The sequence below is a fragment of the Apteryx mantelli genome, chromosome 4 (assembly GCF_036417845.1).
Source record: "Apteryx mantelli isolate bAptMan1 chromosome 4, bAptMan1.hap1, whole genome shotgun sequence".
In the NCBI taxonomy this organism is placed as follows: Eukaryota; Metazoa; Chordata; class Aves; order Apterygiformes; family Apterygidae; genus Apteryx; species Apteryx mantelli.
The window spans coordinates 32,695,178-32,711,997 of NC_089981.1; the positions used below are offsets into that span (position 1 = coordinate 32,695,178).

The 16,820-nt window shown below is 38.9% G+C and overlaps 1 protein-coding gene across 3 annotated transcripts in view; it reads right to left on the reverse strand.

Moving 5' to 3' along the window:
- The window catches only part of HIPK3 (homeodomain interacting protein kinase 3), a 113,201-nt gene that overhangs the window by 77,514 nt on the left and 18,867 nt on the right, over positions 1–16,820 (reverse strand). For 2 of the 3 annotated variants that reach the window (XM_067296176.1, XM_067296175.1), the window contains exon 1: positions 239–442. The exons of the other annotated variant lie outside the window; for it this stretch is intronic. The gene's annotated coding sequence lies outside the window, so the exon portion shown is untranslated. Of the gene's footprint in view, positions 1–238; positions 443–16,820 lie in introns of those variants that run through there. 3 annotated transcript variants of the gene reach the window in all.

Consider the following 16,820-nt stretch of genomic DNA (forward strand, 5'->3'; position numbering starts at 1 on the left):
GCGGGGACGGGCGGCCAGGGGCCGGGGCCGCTGCGCAGTGCGCGTTTGTCCGCGGATGGCACCCAGGGCAGGGCCCGCCGCGCTCCAACGGCCGCCGCAGCGCGCGCGCCGGCCCCAACGGCCGCGGCGGGGCAGGGGAGCGGCGGCCCTGCCCAACGGGCTTTCCTCGGCGAGCGGCTGCGGGGCTAGCCCCGGCCCGAGCCGGCCCGGGGAAGCGGCGAACGCCGCCCCCGCTCACCTTCACAGATGGGGCCGCGCTGGCGTCCGGGCGGGAGCTGCGGCCGCTGCCCTGGGCATGTCCGGGAGCGCTGAGGCGACGCGCCCTGCGGCCGGGCTCAGCCCCTCAGCCCTGCCGCCGCCCCGGCCGCTGCCATCTTGTCCTGGCGGCTGGGAGGAACGAGCCCCGGCTCAGCCCGCTCGGCAGCCCGGGCCTCCGCCTCATCTTCCCGGGGAGGGACCCAGCCCGCCCCGGCCACCGCCTCCGCCCGCCTCCACTCCGCCCGCCCGCGGCGGCCTAGCGGCGCCTGCCGCGGCCCATCGCCCTGGCAGCGTCGGGACGCGGCTGCGCTCAGCGCGCCGGGGGGGGCCGCGAGGCCCCGCCCCGCCCCGCCCCGCCCCGCCCCGCCCGCAGCGGCCGCAGCGCCCCCGCCCGGCCGCCCCGGGCCCCGCCGCAGCCGGGAGCCGCCCCGGCTTCCGCCGCGGCCCGGGGAAGCGCTGCCGGCGCGGCGCGGGCTCCCTCCCTCCCGCCGAGCGCCCTGCCCTGCCCTGCGCAGGCTCCTAGACAAACAGACCTCCCGCCCTGGCGCACACAAAGCGCGCCGCCACTGTTATAAGTAACGCCTGGCTCCCTTCCTGCTTGCGGCCGGCGGATCTCAGAATAGGCTGCACAGAGTCACGGTCGCGCTGCCGCACACGAGGCCGTGGCATTCTCCACCAGCAGGGCCGCGGCGAGAGCCCGCGGCGCCTCGCAGCCAGCCGCGTCCCTGCCCGGGAAGCTGTACAGGGACAACTTGCGCTGCTCCCAGAACTGCCTCTGCGCGACCTACGCCGCCCTGTTGCGACCTGGAGGAAGGCAGCCTCGCGCTTTGGGACACCTCCGCGAGGAGCACCTGCAGCATCCGCACCAGCGAGCCACCGGCTCGGGCAGTCCTGACCATCTCAGAGGAAACCGCGCGCTCTGCCCCGTTTCGCAAACGGCCCGCACCCACAGCGTTCACGGGTACGCAACCTGCACAACGAAGAAACTGCTGTCAGGGGGAAGACCTGACTCTGAAGACGGCAACACAAGAATGAATTCGTAAACTCGCAGGCATACCACTTGCTATACAAGTAACAGGACAGAGCAAACGTAATAAGCATTTTCTGACCCGCATTATAGTTCAGCATCTTGCCTTGCTCAACCCTTGACAAAACCACAGGATACATCCTTAGTAACAACATACCACTAATATTATACATCACTTAATAGCGGTTGGTTGTATGACCAGTCAACTTCTGTGAACTTCATTCTTGACCCTAAATAGTCTTCATCTGATGTGGGATGAAGACAGTACTAAGGAATTACTGTTTACCTGTAAAGTAGCTAGCCCCGAGATAAATCCTTAGCTACAGCTGCAACTGGACATCACATGCTTCTCCCACCTGTTTTCAAAAACAACCAACGATTTATTTATTTACTTACACAACTGCATGTACTCTCTTTTATTTTTTGCTCTCACTACTTGCTCCAATCTTTTCAACACCTGTCTGCTTTCTTTTATCTTTATTTAGGCCCTATCTTTGTGCTAAAGATCGGTAGGAAGCAAAGTCAGAATTTGAATTAATTAATTGGAAGAGACAGTGTTTTTGTATGGAATTTCTAAAATTGGAGTACTACTGCTGTATAACAATTTAACACCGATACACAGTCCTGTAAGTAAAAAACATGTAATTTATGGCTGGGGAAAAAATAGGTGGGAGTCAGTGTTAGTAATTAACAGCTCTTAAGAGCTGCTGATCACATCTTTCACCAACTAATTTTATACATTTTAATCAACCTCCTCTTCACACCTCTTCTAAAAAATTCATCTTCCTACAAAATTATAAATACACATTTTATTAATATATATTTTAAAAGACTATCTAAATGTTGATAAACATTCTTGTTAGTTTCTTAAGCATACAAACTCTAAAAAGGGCTTAATGAAATAAAACACTAAATATATACTAAGCAATTTACTTGGTAAGTATATTTCATCCTCAAGCTTGAATTGGTATACATGTTATCCCAAATTAAAAGCTTGTGATCTATTAAAAGAAACCCTCCTTCTCAACTACTAACTGGTCTTGACATACATGCATAGCTGTTGTTTTAGATACTACTTCCAGCAATTTACTTGTTTTTCACCGTTTAACTTCATATAATTTGATAACCAAAACAATCTGAATATGTTTGTAAACTTGAGTGATACTGATCCTTTAAACTTAGACAAAATTATGAATCCAATGCTCAGCTGAGCTATTTGCACAATTTTGACCAACAACTCTCAGAAATAGATTCAGATTCAGGTTTAGAAATGAAGGACAGATTTGGGGGTTAAAAACCTCTTCTGTTAGACCAGTCTCTCTGAAGTTTCAATTTGGTCATGCTTGCTAAATAGTAGAGCTTCCTAAAGCATTTTCTCATTGTTTTCCACTGTCATCCTTAAGTTCCACTTTTTGTTAACTAGATCAAGCTAGATTTCCATTCAGCCTGCAATAGGAGTATCATCAATATATAATCAATCTGTCAAATCTCTTTGAAACTCCTTCATTGCTTTTGTGAAATTTAGCTTCTCTCTGAAGAGTCCATTATTTGTCCCTTATTTGGGAGCTATTTTGATTAAAGGCATCCTTGTATTCTGTGCAAATTTCATCATATTTAGGACTAAAGAGCTTAAACTGCATGAGAATTCCAGTTAGTGTCATTGCAAACCTGAAGTGTTGAATTTCTTTCTTCAGTCAACTAATTGTGAGGCTTACTATAGACACAGAAGAAGTTTTAACTACCCACAACATACAGTAAGACTACATAAGGTGTGTCAGCAAGTTTTAAGGACTCTGATGAACAGTTATGTCAGAAATTAAATTTGACTGGGTCTGAGAAGATCTCACATGTTTTTTTTTAATCATCTGATAAATAGTAAATAGTTGCTTGTCCTAATTTTTCCTGGCAGATAATTTTGTGCTGGTAGGCAACTGAGGGGTTAATCTGGAAACTCTTGTTACACTTGTAAGTAATGTGGACTACTGACACCATTTGGAGGGGAGTGTTTTGTTTCAGAGTACTTAAGTAACTTAGTGGAAGGAGGCCCACGTCATTTAGATTAATTTTTAAATTTTAGCATTGAAATGCACACCTCTATAGGTTCTTTGTTCTTCCCTATTCCTATAACACTGCAGAGGATGAGAATTAGTTAGCTATCAATGCACAGAGTGGAAAGAAGAAACAAAACTTGCAGAAGATGCGTCTAATAGATGTAAATCTATTATGCAGCAAAAAGAGAAGTTCAGAGGACAAAACGAGACTAGAAACTTTTGGCAGCATACCTACCAATGAAATTGTGTGCTATTTTTGTTATCAAAATCCCAAGTGTAGACACAGGCAAAAAGTACTTTGGCTAGAACAACTTGTTTTACTCAAACTGCTATAAGCTATACCATTCAAAACACTTTTTATTGCCAGTATGAGTTGTTTATATCAACTAGATTCTTAACTGTTGAGTGAACTTGAACATCAGAGTCCTGAACAAGGCTGTGCTATTATAGCTGCCTAAAGAAGCAAAAACATAAAGACAAGGACTAGAAAAGGCAAGGTCTTAGGTCTGTAGTTCCATCTATCCCTTAGGCCCTTCATTAAATCCATAATAACATAGGGTGCACTGCATGAAACAGTGAGCTACCCTAGAAGTTCATCACTGCTAAAAGAGAGAGAACTTGTCTCTTATTCTTTTCCTGACCTCCTCAGCTAAATTCTCCTGATAACTACTCTCCACTGGCACTGTTGTTGAACCTCTTATTTAGTGGATTCAACTCACCCAGCAAAAAAGCATATGGTTTTCTTTGGCGAGCTGAATCAGCTCAGGAAGAGGTTCAGTGAATGTCAGCGCTAACGCAAAGAGGAAGACAGAATTTTTCACTGCTAATAGTTAGATCTGATAGACTTCATTTTAGTTTCTGAGTTGAAATTTTGAAAACCAAGCAACCTAGAAGCGTGCCGGTTGGTAATGCATTATGACCATTGCAGGTATTCAGGCTATATTAACCTTACCTGAAGAGAATGAGGCAGCAAGTACTGAGCATTAAAAGGAGAATGGAGTAGAGGGAGATTCTACTTAAAAAAAAAAAAAAAAAAAAACTTTCTGACTGTAGTTTACCATTTAGCTATCCTTGTTTCTCCTAGGAGTTAAATGTTTTGGGGGTTGCTTTGGGGAATTAATTCATGGCAGGATTTCAAATTATACTCTTACTCCACTGTTTTTCACATCAGCTGAAATATTTTGTGTTTGCAATATTTATCCTCTCAAAACAGAGATAAAACTTGACAGATAAGGTTAAACATTGGTATATTTTTTAACTAAGTCTGTCTAAAGCTAAATGATCTAAAGTTTGTTGTTTTTTTTTTAACCTGGGCAATTCCTTATTTAAAGGATTTGTTTAAACTCATGCAACTCTCACTGAAGAATGAGTTGTATTATGAGAAACAAATACTCAGTGTGATGCACTTTGATTACAACTTTTCAGGTTTCGAGTTCCTGCTGAAAACTGCAAAGGGATCAGAGTTAAAAGACAAACAGTGCTTTCTAAAGCATAAAAATTTAAAGTTGCCCTTCCCATTAATTACAGACATATTCAGATGAACTTACTTCAAAGTTCTATAGTTCCCCTCTCCATAGATTTGCTAGACATATCCAAAACCGAACATGTTGCTGTGCATAAACAGAAAACCACTTTTCTGGGCTTGTGCAAGGGGAGTACTCGTGTCAATGTTTGTTTCATGAAGACATCACCTTTACTTGTGGATCTCTTAAAGCACAGGAGGACTGATCTGTGGGTTCTTATAAAGAAGAAATACAGATTGAAAGTGTTCTTCTGCTTGCCTGCCTTTCTGCTTATATTTTCCTCAATCCCTAATACCAAGTTCTAAAGAACTCACAAACATTCTGACATTACTATTTCAAATCCTACCAAGTTTCAATCAACAACGCTTGGTCTTGTGCACAAAGATAACAACAGGGTGACCGAAATGGTAATGCCTAGGAAATGTAGAAGGAATCTTAAAAATCATGTTGTTATCATTTAGATAAAAGCTGGCTATAGTCTACCTGAGATCAACTGCTGCCTCTTGCTTTGTAATGAGTGCTTTCCTTAAGAAAATAACGAACAACCAATTTTGTGCTAGAACTCATAGCTTTCCAAGGAAATTGTAAGTGCTCACTAAAGAAAAAAAAACAGCCTTGAAGAATTCTTAGGTAGCATTTGTTCATTGAAAATTAAAACAAACCACAGGAAACCTCTGATGCTTCCCTGGTTAGCAAGTACTGCAACCCAATAGAAGTGGCTTTGTAGAGTGGAACAGTTGGTGCTGAGGACCCGCTATCCATACTATCCATACAATGCGTACTAGCACCCGTTGGTGGTTGGAGCACATCTTCTGGTTTACTTTCATCCAAAAGGAATAAAGTTTGCTCATTCCAAGGCTGCTGCATGATGCAACTAAAGCATGGTAAATCGGGATTCTCAAGAAGCTCTCTTCAGAAGTGCACACCTCATCCAAACCAAAACACTCACTTCTCACAGCATCATGGAAAGGCAGTATAACTACACTATATAAGAATGATACTTATGTATCAAGTAGCAGAAAATATGCAGAAACAAAGTGGAAAAGTATCTAGGGTTTATTTTGAAGTTACATGAATGATTACTACTTAATCAAAATTTGGAGGGATTTTTTGATGCTTGCTTGTTTTCAACAATATTGTTCTCCTAAATTTTAAGTGCCACAGTTATTGAAACAACCAACCGGGACAACTATATATATATTTTTAAATACTTGGCCCTTTGCCCATTATCACAGATGGTTTTGTTCCGGAATACTGTGAAATGCTGATTCTCTGTATCTTTACCTTGTGCTCACAGAACATCAATAGGTGTGGAACTGACAGATGTTTCGTCACTGTCTGTTAAATTATTTGTGTTATGTACTACTTGTTCATACTTACACAGAGTTTTTAACAATTTACAGGTTAAAATAATGCTATACACTACAGGGAAGCTTAAATGTCTTACTGGAGCATGTATAAACGCATAATTTTGTAGTATGACCCTAAATTTTCTTGCAAGTCTCTTTCTAATTATCTAGCTAGTTAGATTTTCATGTAGTTACTCTTACAACAGTGGTGTCTGAGTGTCTTTCACATAAGTATATGCGCCATATACACACTTTTTTTCTCTCTCTCCAGCAGGAAAAGAAACTAAAATTCATATGATATAGTGCTAATTTGTAAAATCTTGTATAGAAAATATTATACTTTTTATGTTGTTTTTAAATGAGCATCATTGTGTGCATGCCACACTTGCAAACATGCATAGGGCGCTATCCACTAATGTTATCAACCATTTTGTTTTTACAGTTGAGCAATCACTTCTTTTTTTAGTGACTGACACATTGCAAGACCAAGAGTTGTAGACAGATGAACACCACAAATGTTCCCGCTGACCTCACTTTCCAAAATGTATCATTCCTACAACCAAACATCATTAAATGTAAGTGGACAGTCAAACTATTGAATTAAAACATAACCCATGTTACTCAATTGAGTAGTTGCATATTAGCAGATCTACTGACTGCAGTAAAACTATTCACTTGAATAGATTTGTGGGGTTGTGCTTTTAGGATATATTCCAAAACCTTTTAAAGTTAATAGTCTAATTAACTGACTCCTGGTTAAGGCTGATCTTTTACTGTGGAAATTTTATTTTAATGGGGAATATATCACTTCCCCCCACAAACCACAGCAGACAGGGCCGAAGTCCAGTTTGCCGCTGCCAGGCACTGAATCGTGCCCCGGGCTGCTTTAGGCCTGAATGGAAGATGCCGCCGCCATCACCTGGCAGCGAAGGTGGCAAGGCCTGAGCCAGGGCTCTGCTATGCGGCAGTTAGAGTCCACCCCCCCAAACCAAGCAAGCACGCTACGACTGCTGCGCTGCTGTCAGGTCCTGTTACTAATCTCTTTCTGCGGCACAAATCTCTCCTGAGAAGCAGTCTTGTCTGAGTCAATTTACACACGGCTTTTGCCTGTAGCCTCCCTTCATAGTTTAACACATTAGGAATTTATCAATACGTTTCTCTACTTTTCTGAAGCAGTTATCTTCAAGTATTCCTTCTTTCCCCCCAGTGAGATATCGTTAGTGAAATACCAGTTTAAAAATATCTTCTAAAGACTTAAATTACAACAGTAGAGACTCTCCTCTCAATGAACAATAGAAAAGACTCATTTTAAATCCATAAGCTATGAAACTAGATCAAACGTTTATAAGGAAAAAAATATTTTCTTGTTTAGCAAAAGCCTATTTTCCTCTATGTTTCTTCTGAGAAATATCCTAATCAAATTTTTCAAGCATGTTACCTAATTAACTTCCGTTTATTGTTGTTAGTCATTTTTTGTTCCAAACCAGTAACAGTCCGAATCTGTTCCAAGGGAAAAAGCGATGTTCAGCAGCAGTTTAATAAATTGTTTTGACCGAGTGAAATACACCATGTCCACTCCTGGTAATGAGACACTTGGCAGAAAGTATCACACCACAAGAACAATAGCAGCAGGCTGTCATTACAGCCCACAACATGCTTTAACCTCCATGCAGTATCTCTGCAAACAATGGAGGGGAAGCTAAGGGAGCAATTCTGCTTAGCTGACTGAACGTGCAGTTGTTGGCAGAGGTTGTTTTGGTCTATAATGTTTTAAGTTAATAAAAAATAGAGGAATTTGATCATAGGACAAGGAAGACTTCCAAATATTTTTTGTTTGATGATTTATTTAACATACTGTTGTTAATAAGAATTATCTCTTTTGTTTTCTTACTTAGATTACAGAAACTATTTTGATAAAAAGCGAATGTGTAAAATAGAATAAGATATCATCACAACATCAGTTTTTGAAAAAGCCATGTCTACTCATGTAACAGTATAATTACATTTGGGGTAGGGGGCAGTCAGGAAATCAGTTTGTTTTTCTGGCTTTATCATCTTTTGATATAATTAGTGCTCCCTGTTATTGGAGCAGAGAGTACAACCTTACACATACATGCTTTGATGTTTAAAGGAAGATGACAGAACAGAAGTGGAAAAGAAAATGGCAAATCCATATCTATAAATAGAAACATGGTCATAGACATCATATCATGTTCAACACTAAAATGAATGGCGATGAGATACAGCAAGTGTGAAACTGAAGGAACAGGGACCACAAAGCATCAGATACCATTGCTACACCAGAAAGACGGAGCCTATGTCTTGATGAGGTTTTACTGAATATGCACATGCCAAAATGTTTACATCGTTCTCAGTTTCACAACAACAATCAAATGGTCTTGATGTAGCTTCTTTTTAAGGGGATCACAAATAAGGGAGCCACTATCATCAGGACACAGGTGCACAAGAAAAGTCCCACAACACTGATTTCAGATGCTATTTAATACAGACTGTCAGTCTCAAGAAAAATAGAAAATTGGGGATCCTTTAAAATATGTTAATTTTTCAATACTGTACTTGTGACTTAGAACTGTATTATCCAGAGATTTTTTACAACTTTGCAACGAACCTTAGACCATTTCCAGATTTTTTTCATAAAGATTGCAACTCTCCAGAATAATATGGTATAAATTACATAAATCATAATCTGTCAGGGATTAATATACTTTCATCTGTATACCTCATGCCATATTTTAAATAGGAAGACATGTACAGCTAGTCTAGACTCAGTAAGTGTAAACTAACTTATGTTTCCTACTTTAATGACAAAAGCCTTAAGCCTTTATAGACTTAATTATTTTCTATAAGCAGATAATAGAATAATAAATACAAACCTGAGAGCAGACAAAATTTTTAATTAAAAAATTGCAGTGTTATTTCATAAATTTCAAACACTATATGTATTGTAGTAGGTGCTTTTTAGTGCATGTAATGCATTTAATAAAAAGCATTTTTTATTCTGGAGACTACTGCAAAATGTCCCTACACTCAAATAGTATTAAAAGGGCATACTGTGAGTAGATATATCACCTATCACTTGTGTTTCACAAAATACATAAGAGCAGCTCAAGTTGATACTTAAAGGGCAAGGGCTACGGTGCAGATTGAAATACACAAACATGACGGCATGAAAAAGAGCAGAAAAAACACTACTCAACCAACAGATTTGGACTTTTCAACTTACCTTTCTATATAAAAGTAATACTGTTTAATCTGTTGAATGTGTTTTAAGATATTTATTCTGGAGCCTCATATGTACTTAGTGTACATGGGTATAGCAGGTTTTAGATCTGTTTTTATTCACTTGTTTGTATATGCTCCGTTTATATCTAAAATGTGAAGAAAGAGATCACCAACCTGGGTGAGGATGCACAGGTGTTGGGCAGTGGTGTCACACAGCTCCACAGGCAGAGTCGGGACTTGGACAATGGCCTCAGGAGAGAAACACTGGGGTGTCCCCATCCTGTTTGCAGGCAACAACCACGGGGACCGCACACACGGTCCCACACAGAGTACCAAATCCTATGTGGAGTCAGTACGCAGAACAGCAGTCCTATTATTGGTTTCCCTTTTTCCCCCCTCCCCCTTATACCTCCTTTTATAGCTGTTTTTCCTGCTTCTTGATAGTTGTTAAATCACACAATATGAATAATCATTATCATCAACAGGATTATCAGGCTTTAATTACAATATATTCAGGAATAAGATAGGGCATCCAGCGCTTGGTCAGGTTTGGGCATAAACTTTCTAACATCTGAAGATGAAAAAGGAAGCTAATGGATGGTTCTGCACAACATAAACAACGCTGGCTAAATGAATTCCTGGTGCAAATCCAGTATGGTCAGTGAAATTATTTCTAGGATGAACATGGCTCTGAGTGCTTACTGATTACTGAAGGAAAATCTGCACACTGAATATTTTATTCATCCAGTTTCTTATGTATATAGCTATTAAGATCAAGGCTGGAATAATAAAAAGTTCAATTTTCATTCAAATATCTCAAGGTGCTTTGTGTATTATAGCCAATATATAAAACTTGATAAAAAAATCATATAACGCATGAATTAAATTACTAAACTAACAGCGAGTTAGTGGAAATGCACAGTATATTAGCATTAATTTTAGTAGACATAGCGGCAGTGATATTAATAGAGTACCCCAAATTATGGACCAGACTTTCATGGTCAGTAATCGCCTAAAATACAAAACAAAATGATGGTTCCTGAACTAAAGCTTACAATCTAAGCATCTGACAAGAGACAACAGATGGATTCAGACAGAAAAAGAGGGGTATACAGGGGAAAAGGAGACAAAGTTGGCCAGCACAAGAGGCAGAGTCATATCAGTGCACCAGCTGCCCGCCTGCCTCAGGAGCCCTTATTTCCTGAAGCAAGAAAGTTTGCCAGTTCTGGTGTTATTCATTACTGGAGGATTGCCAACATGTTCCCTCTCCCAAGACCTAAGAATGAGCGTACTGCATAAAACATGGGAAATAAATTACCAATCTCACTGAAGTCTTCAAAAAATACATCACTGATACTGATAGGATCAAGATTTCACTCAGATCTTCCCGTGTTTGCTTAAGCACTTTTTACAATCAAGTGTTCCAAGAAACATACCCCCAAACTCCGAGATGAAAATTTACTTGGGGGTGGGGGGGCTGGATAGTTAGTGTGTTTCCATTCACCATTCCCTGCCATGAAAACACGGAAATCAGCTTCCTATAGTATGGCATGACAACAGCTACTGACTTTGGAATTTAAAAGCACTATAAATATTTTTGTTAAAACATATACAATTTAACTATCAGTAAGCTTATAAAACATTCTTAATATTTAATTGTATTTCTTTAACAGATGCAAATTCATCTATCATACTAGAAACTAATAACTATTTCACAGAGGGTGTGAGTAGCTCTTCATTCATTTTTTATTAAATGGTTGTATCTATTACATGTGTGAAAAATTGCTTTAGCTGCTTACACAAGCCTTTTAAACCAGAATAGCATTCTAGTCAGCAGATGATGTTCAAAAGCACTAGTTTAATTCAATAATTCTCCTGTTTCATTTTTAAGCTCAAAATACTATCTTTAATTAAAAATAAAATAGGGAAATGCCTAGTTATCTGGTTCTTTAACAGTGTACTTCTTAGTATAAGGTAGTTAAAACCAATTTAATCACTCTCTGTATTTTTTTTTCTGCACTAAGTGGTACTTAAAAATGAGCTGGTTAACTCAAGTCCCTTAATGGATTTGCCTTATACACCTGAGGGAAAAAAAAAAGTCTGTTCCCAGCTGTATTTTTGACTGCTGATCATGTATTTTGATTGCAGCAACTGGTCATTTATCCTTTTCCCCTTTCACTTCATTAAGCCTGTCTTTCAACAGGGGTCTTAAAAGTGCTTTCTAGACCAGCAGACTCAATTTTGTTGTCCTGGCATCAGTTCGGTTTATATTATTTACAGTGATTTTACATTGTGTTTTGTACCTTATTATCATCATCACTAAATGACTATGGAATCAAATTTGCTCATTAAAAAAAATAATTGACAAAGCTCTTTTCTATGTAATAGTTCTTTCTTTTCATGGTATAAATTTTAAAGATTGAACTTAATTAGAACTTAATGAAGTTGCGAAGCTTCAGTAGTGATTTGTTTTTGAAACATCTTTCTAACCTTTTAATTCATATCTTACTTTGAATCACATGATTTGATTCACATGAGAAAGTGAAATCTATTTTTCACTCTAATCCTAAGTGATTATTAGCACGTAGGACTATTTTATCTAAGCTAGACAGCATATATTTTGATCATCAAAGGTAAACTGTGGCAGGGGTTATATCTAATGCTGCTTGAAAGTAATTAATTTCAGTCCACAGAAAATTCACAACTTGGTATTTCCCCAAATCACAACAAAAAGTCCACATTTTTTAATTTTTTCAGACATCTTAAAATAACTTAGTCACTCTCTGTAGTCTTTCTCTGCATACTGGTCTCATTTAATTGGTGCTAACTGCTACCTAGAAAGGAGCTAGATAACATACCCCCAAAAGGTTTGCTTTAAATACCTGAGAAAATTTCTGCCCTAGACACATCAAGACAGCCTTCAGAAGTGACTGAGCTGAAGTGCATTGAAAAAAAAATTAAGGAGTTTAAAATGCAACATTTTGATTACAATGAAACATGTTGACGTTATTTGTTACAAATGTCAATAATCACTATGCCTTCCAGGAATCCTTCCAATTTTGTTCAGTCTTTCCTGAAGAAAACCCAGGTTTAATCATTATTTCCCAGAAAAGAATGGCAAATGCTGCAAACTTTGTTGAACCTAATCTAGGCTTTCATCAAAAGAAAAACCTCAACTAATATTTTACTGTATAAGAGAACCTTTCAAATATAATCCCGTCCCTAGCATCAGGAATGTGCAAGCATTGCAAATTGCCAGTGGTGGGGTTTAAAAAACAACGTTTTCCCTTTTCATTGATTGTCAGTCCTCTATTACTAAAGCTCTTGAAACGAGTTTGTCTCACTGAACCACTGGTATGTAGACATCTCACGCCACAGTAGGGAATGCTAACTAACTGAAAATACCTCAAGACTCGTCTCTGACCAAACGGTAGGTCAGGAAAACAGTGGCTGCTACCAATCACACATTCATCATATTGCTCAAATATATGAATTGCTTCTTAGCAGGATGGGAATGACACCCACCGAAGACAGTGGACCTGGGGAGCCGTACCCAACTATCAGCTAGCGGAAAGGGAGAAAAGGAAGTTATTTATGCCCAGGAGCCCAACATCATCTTTCTCCTCCTACTAGCAGGCTAGTGGGTAGTAATCATTTGGTCAAAGACAGTGGTATATATACACTTTTTTGAATGTTTTTCAATCTGCCCTCTTTAATCCTGGAATAAGAGGGGGCATATGGTGACAAATTTTTCAATCACCTGCAGAATTTCCTCTTATGGGGCAGTTTCAATGTAAAGCTGAACCACCCCCATGCATCCACAGCAGCTGTGTTGTTGACAGTCCAACAACAAGAAGGCAGGACTGAAAAACTGCCATGGAATTGAAGAGAAATAAGGGAAAATCATGCAATCTTTTCCCATCAGTAAGGTTTATAGAAAATTCACTTCCTAGTTATGGGAAATTATAGTGCTCTACAGTGTTTAATCTGTCAGTAAGTACAAAATCAGATGTATTATCAGTAGAGTTTTGATTTTCTTTGAATAAGAATATATAATATCAAATTTTACAGTCCTTTGACTCCAATAACGTGGAGGTTTAACATTGTTAAAATTAATTAAATTTAACCATTTGCTATCTTATATAAAAAACATACCCCTCCTGGGCTGTATGAAAAAACATTTCAATTATTTTTCCAGTTTTCAGAACACTCCCTTCTAAACACTGAAAGGTGAAGGTCCTGTTCCTTCTCTTACTGTGCCACAATTCAGATTTACTTTGGGAAGGGAGGTTTCCACAGTGCAGTTTGGTGCCTCCAGTACAGAGGTATGCCAGGGCACGCTGTACTCCAGCAGGCTGTGTCACGGCTGCAATGGTCACTGGGGGGGGGTTGTCGGACAGAAGCAAATTGAAATAGTTCTCATCTTGCACAGAAACCAGTTTGGCTCTTCCTTTAGCTTTAGGAATAAGGAAGGCTGTAAAGGCAGTATTTAATCATTTCCCACTCTTCTATCTCGTGTTCTGTTTTGCCTTTTCCTGCAGGCTTGGGGGGGGGGGGAAATTACAATATTCACTAAATTTTCTATTAAAGGGCATTGCATTCTCAGAGTTAAATTTATATTATAATACAGTTTTGGTTTGGTTTGGTCTGGGGACATGGCAGTAGCTAACCCAATTTGTTCTTATAGATCATTAGATGGATCGTAGATGAAGATGATAAATTTCCTAGGTCATTCAAGGTAAAACAAAATTTCAGATGTAATGCCTTCTTACAGAAGAAATGATACTTAAATGACTATTAAACAAATGCCTTGCAATGAATTATAACTAACACAAACTGCATTGCAGAAGGAATATTGAAAATTAACTATAAGATATTGTTCTTCAAGATTTTGTGCTACATGCGTCATATAAAATGTGAAGCCCTACACCGGACTGTAGAAAGCATTGTATAATAGTATGAAATCCCAGAGCTGATGAAACTCTGATTGTCGCCCACTGAAATGCCCAATTCCTCCCATGCTCTTTTGCATCTTTTTTTTCTATTTTGCTGAGCCATCTAGCTATAGTCCTAAAGCGTCCACTGGTTAGTTTCTGTCCTTCTTTTTCTTTTTTCTTTTTTTTTGCTAATAAGAATATTTATTAATTTTTCTCCTCTGTTTTTTTCCTTTCTTATTCCTGAAGAGAATGTCATATTCTCTAGTACAAAAAAAAAAAAAGTTTGAGATAGTTGAGACAAGGGACATCAATCAAATGACTTCAGGATACATCAACATACAAGAAACAAATGACTTCAAGAAACTTCAAAACCAGATGCTCTTTATGAAGAGTATGCTGTAGGAACTCTCTCATCTCCATGAATAAGCATTCACACATTCTTTTTGACAGATACGTATGCCTACTTATCCTGTAACTTAACACTGAAGTCACAAATTAAGAAGATGCAGTTCCTCCTCTGCCGAAAGAGATAAAAATTATACATACAAAAATGTTATTATTAGATTTAAAAAAACTTTTTTGAGAATACTAGCATTAATTTGCATTGACTCTATATATTATTCTGCTGATTATTTGGAAACTTGTAAGTTTATTCCGTAGTACTTCACTCTGATGCAAAAAAGCATGATGCAAAATTGAAACCAGAGTAATCAACTTTGACAGAAACAAGACATTTATAGGAGCAACCAATGACAAAGTAAACTGTAGATCTAAGCAATGGCTAATCAAACCTAAGAGGATTTACCTAATTAATGCTGTGTTGCACAGCTATCCAGATGGTTTTTTAGTCCGATCCATACTGTAGCTACTTATTACTCACTCTTAGCTTTCTAGAAACAAGTGACATATCACATAACAAGTTAAATAACATTACCTATTTTTGAACGATTTTACTGTGCTACTGTGTATGCAGTCCACTACTGCACTGTAAAAATACTTCCAGAATTCCAAACAGTTTGGAATTACTTTTTTTTTAAATCACAAACCAAAGGGTAACTGTAAAAATTAATTACTTGGATAGCAATATTTACCTTTAGTTGTTGTTGTTTTTTTTTTAAGAAATTCTGAAAAAAGAACCATATGTCTTGCAGAGTTTATCAAAGAAAACTTACAGGCAAACAAAAAGTGTATTGTCAAAGAAATCCAAATGGCCACAGTCTGAAGGCTACTATAACTGATAAATTTAAAATATCTGACAAAGAAGCTACAGAATGTGGCAGGTGTGTGTCATGTATAGTTTTACAGTCTAAGTAAAGCAAACATATGAAGAGATTAAAAAAAACAGATTAAGTGTTTTATAAGCTACTGCTAGACTACACTAGCCAGCTGAAGGCTTTAAATAATTTAATCCCTTCAGCAACTGCCAGTCCCAACTGGAATACTGAAACAAGGTCTGAATTCAGTTTGAAACCCAACAGGTGCAGTCTAATACTGCTTCCTTAATTCAGCCACTGATCTATGTTTATGCTTGTAGAGGACACCATATTCTTAAATTCACCAGGGCATTAATTAAATTAGTCTAAGTGCTTCTTGTTTTATCCCATCTTCTACTATCAAATTTACCTCAGACAGTACACTGTTTCTCTCCCCTCCCTTCTAGAAATGCTATTCATGCCAGATGGAAGACAGTTGTTAAAAAGCTTTTAAAATAAGGTTTTCTTTATATATAACTCATAAAAAATACAGAATAAACCATGTAAACTGAACAATATAAAACACACTGATTTTATTAGCTTCAATTTCAATGTTTGAAATTGAAAGGAGTCTCATGGGAAGCAAGGAAGTCATATCATCACTTATATTTGGACTCTTCTTTGGATAATTCAGGCAATTTAAGTTGCATTTGATACAAACAAGCTATTTCTCATTTTTATATAGTTCTTATTTTTATGAGCGCTTGGTAGTAGTACAAACTAATGCATAAGGATTTCACTGCCAAAAGTAATAATTTATCAGCAAAATAAGTCAAAGTAAAAAAGCAGTACTATCATGAAACTTCTACTAACACTAATAGGGACAGCTTTTCTATTTTTAAGGTTACGGCCTTTTTTCAGGTTAGGTCCAGGCTAACAAAGTGCAGGGAAAATGTTGCCTAGTACACTACTTCCCATAGCAGTTTAAAGGCAAACCTACGTTCTTCTTCAATTGCAGGACGAGAAGAGAGGAAAATCCCCGCTGCCTTACCTCTTTCGCTCTGGCAGTAGAACTGGAAGGTGAGACAATTCACGGCATGAATTCCACTTCCTTTCACTTTCCTGCAGCCTGGGGCACATTCATATTTGGGATGCGGACAGGCAGTTTTCTCTCTCATGCAATTAAACATCATGTTTGGCGTATGCAAATGAGAGGATAGCATTACCTTTTAATGCAAT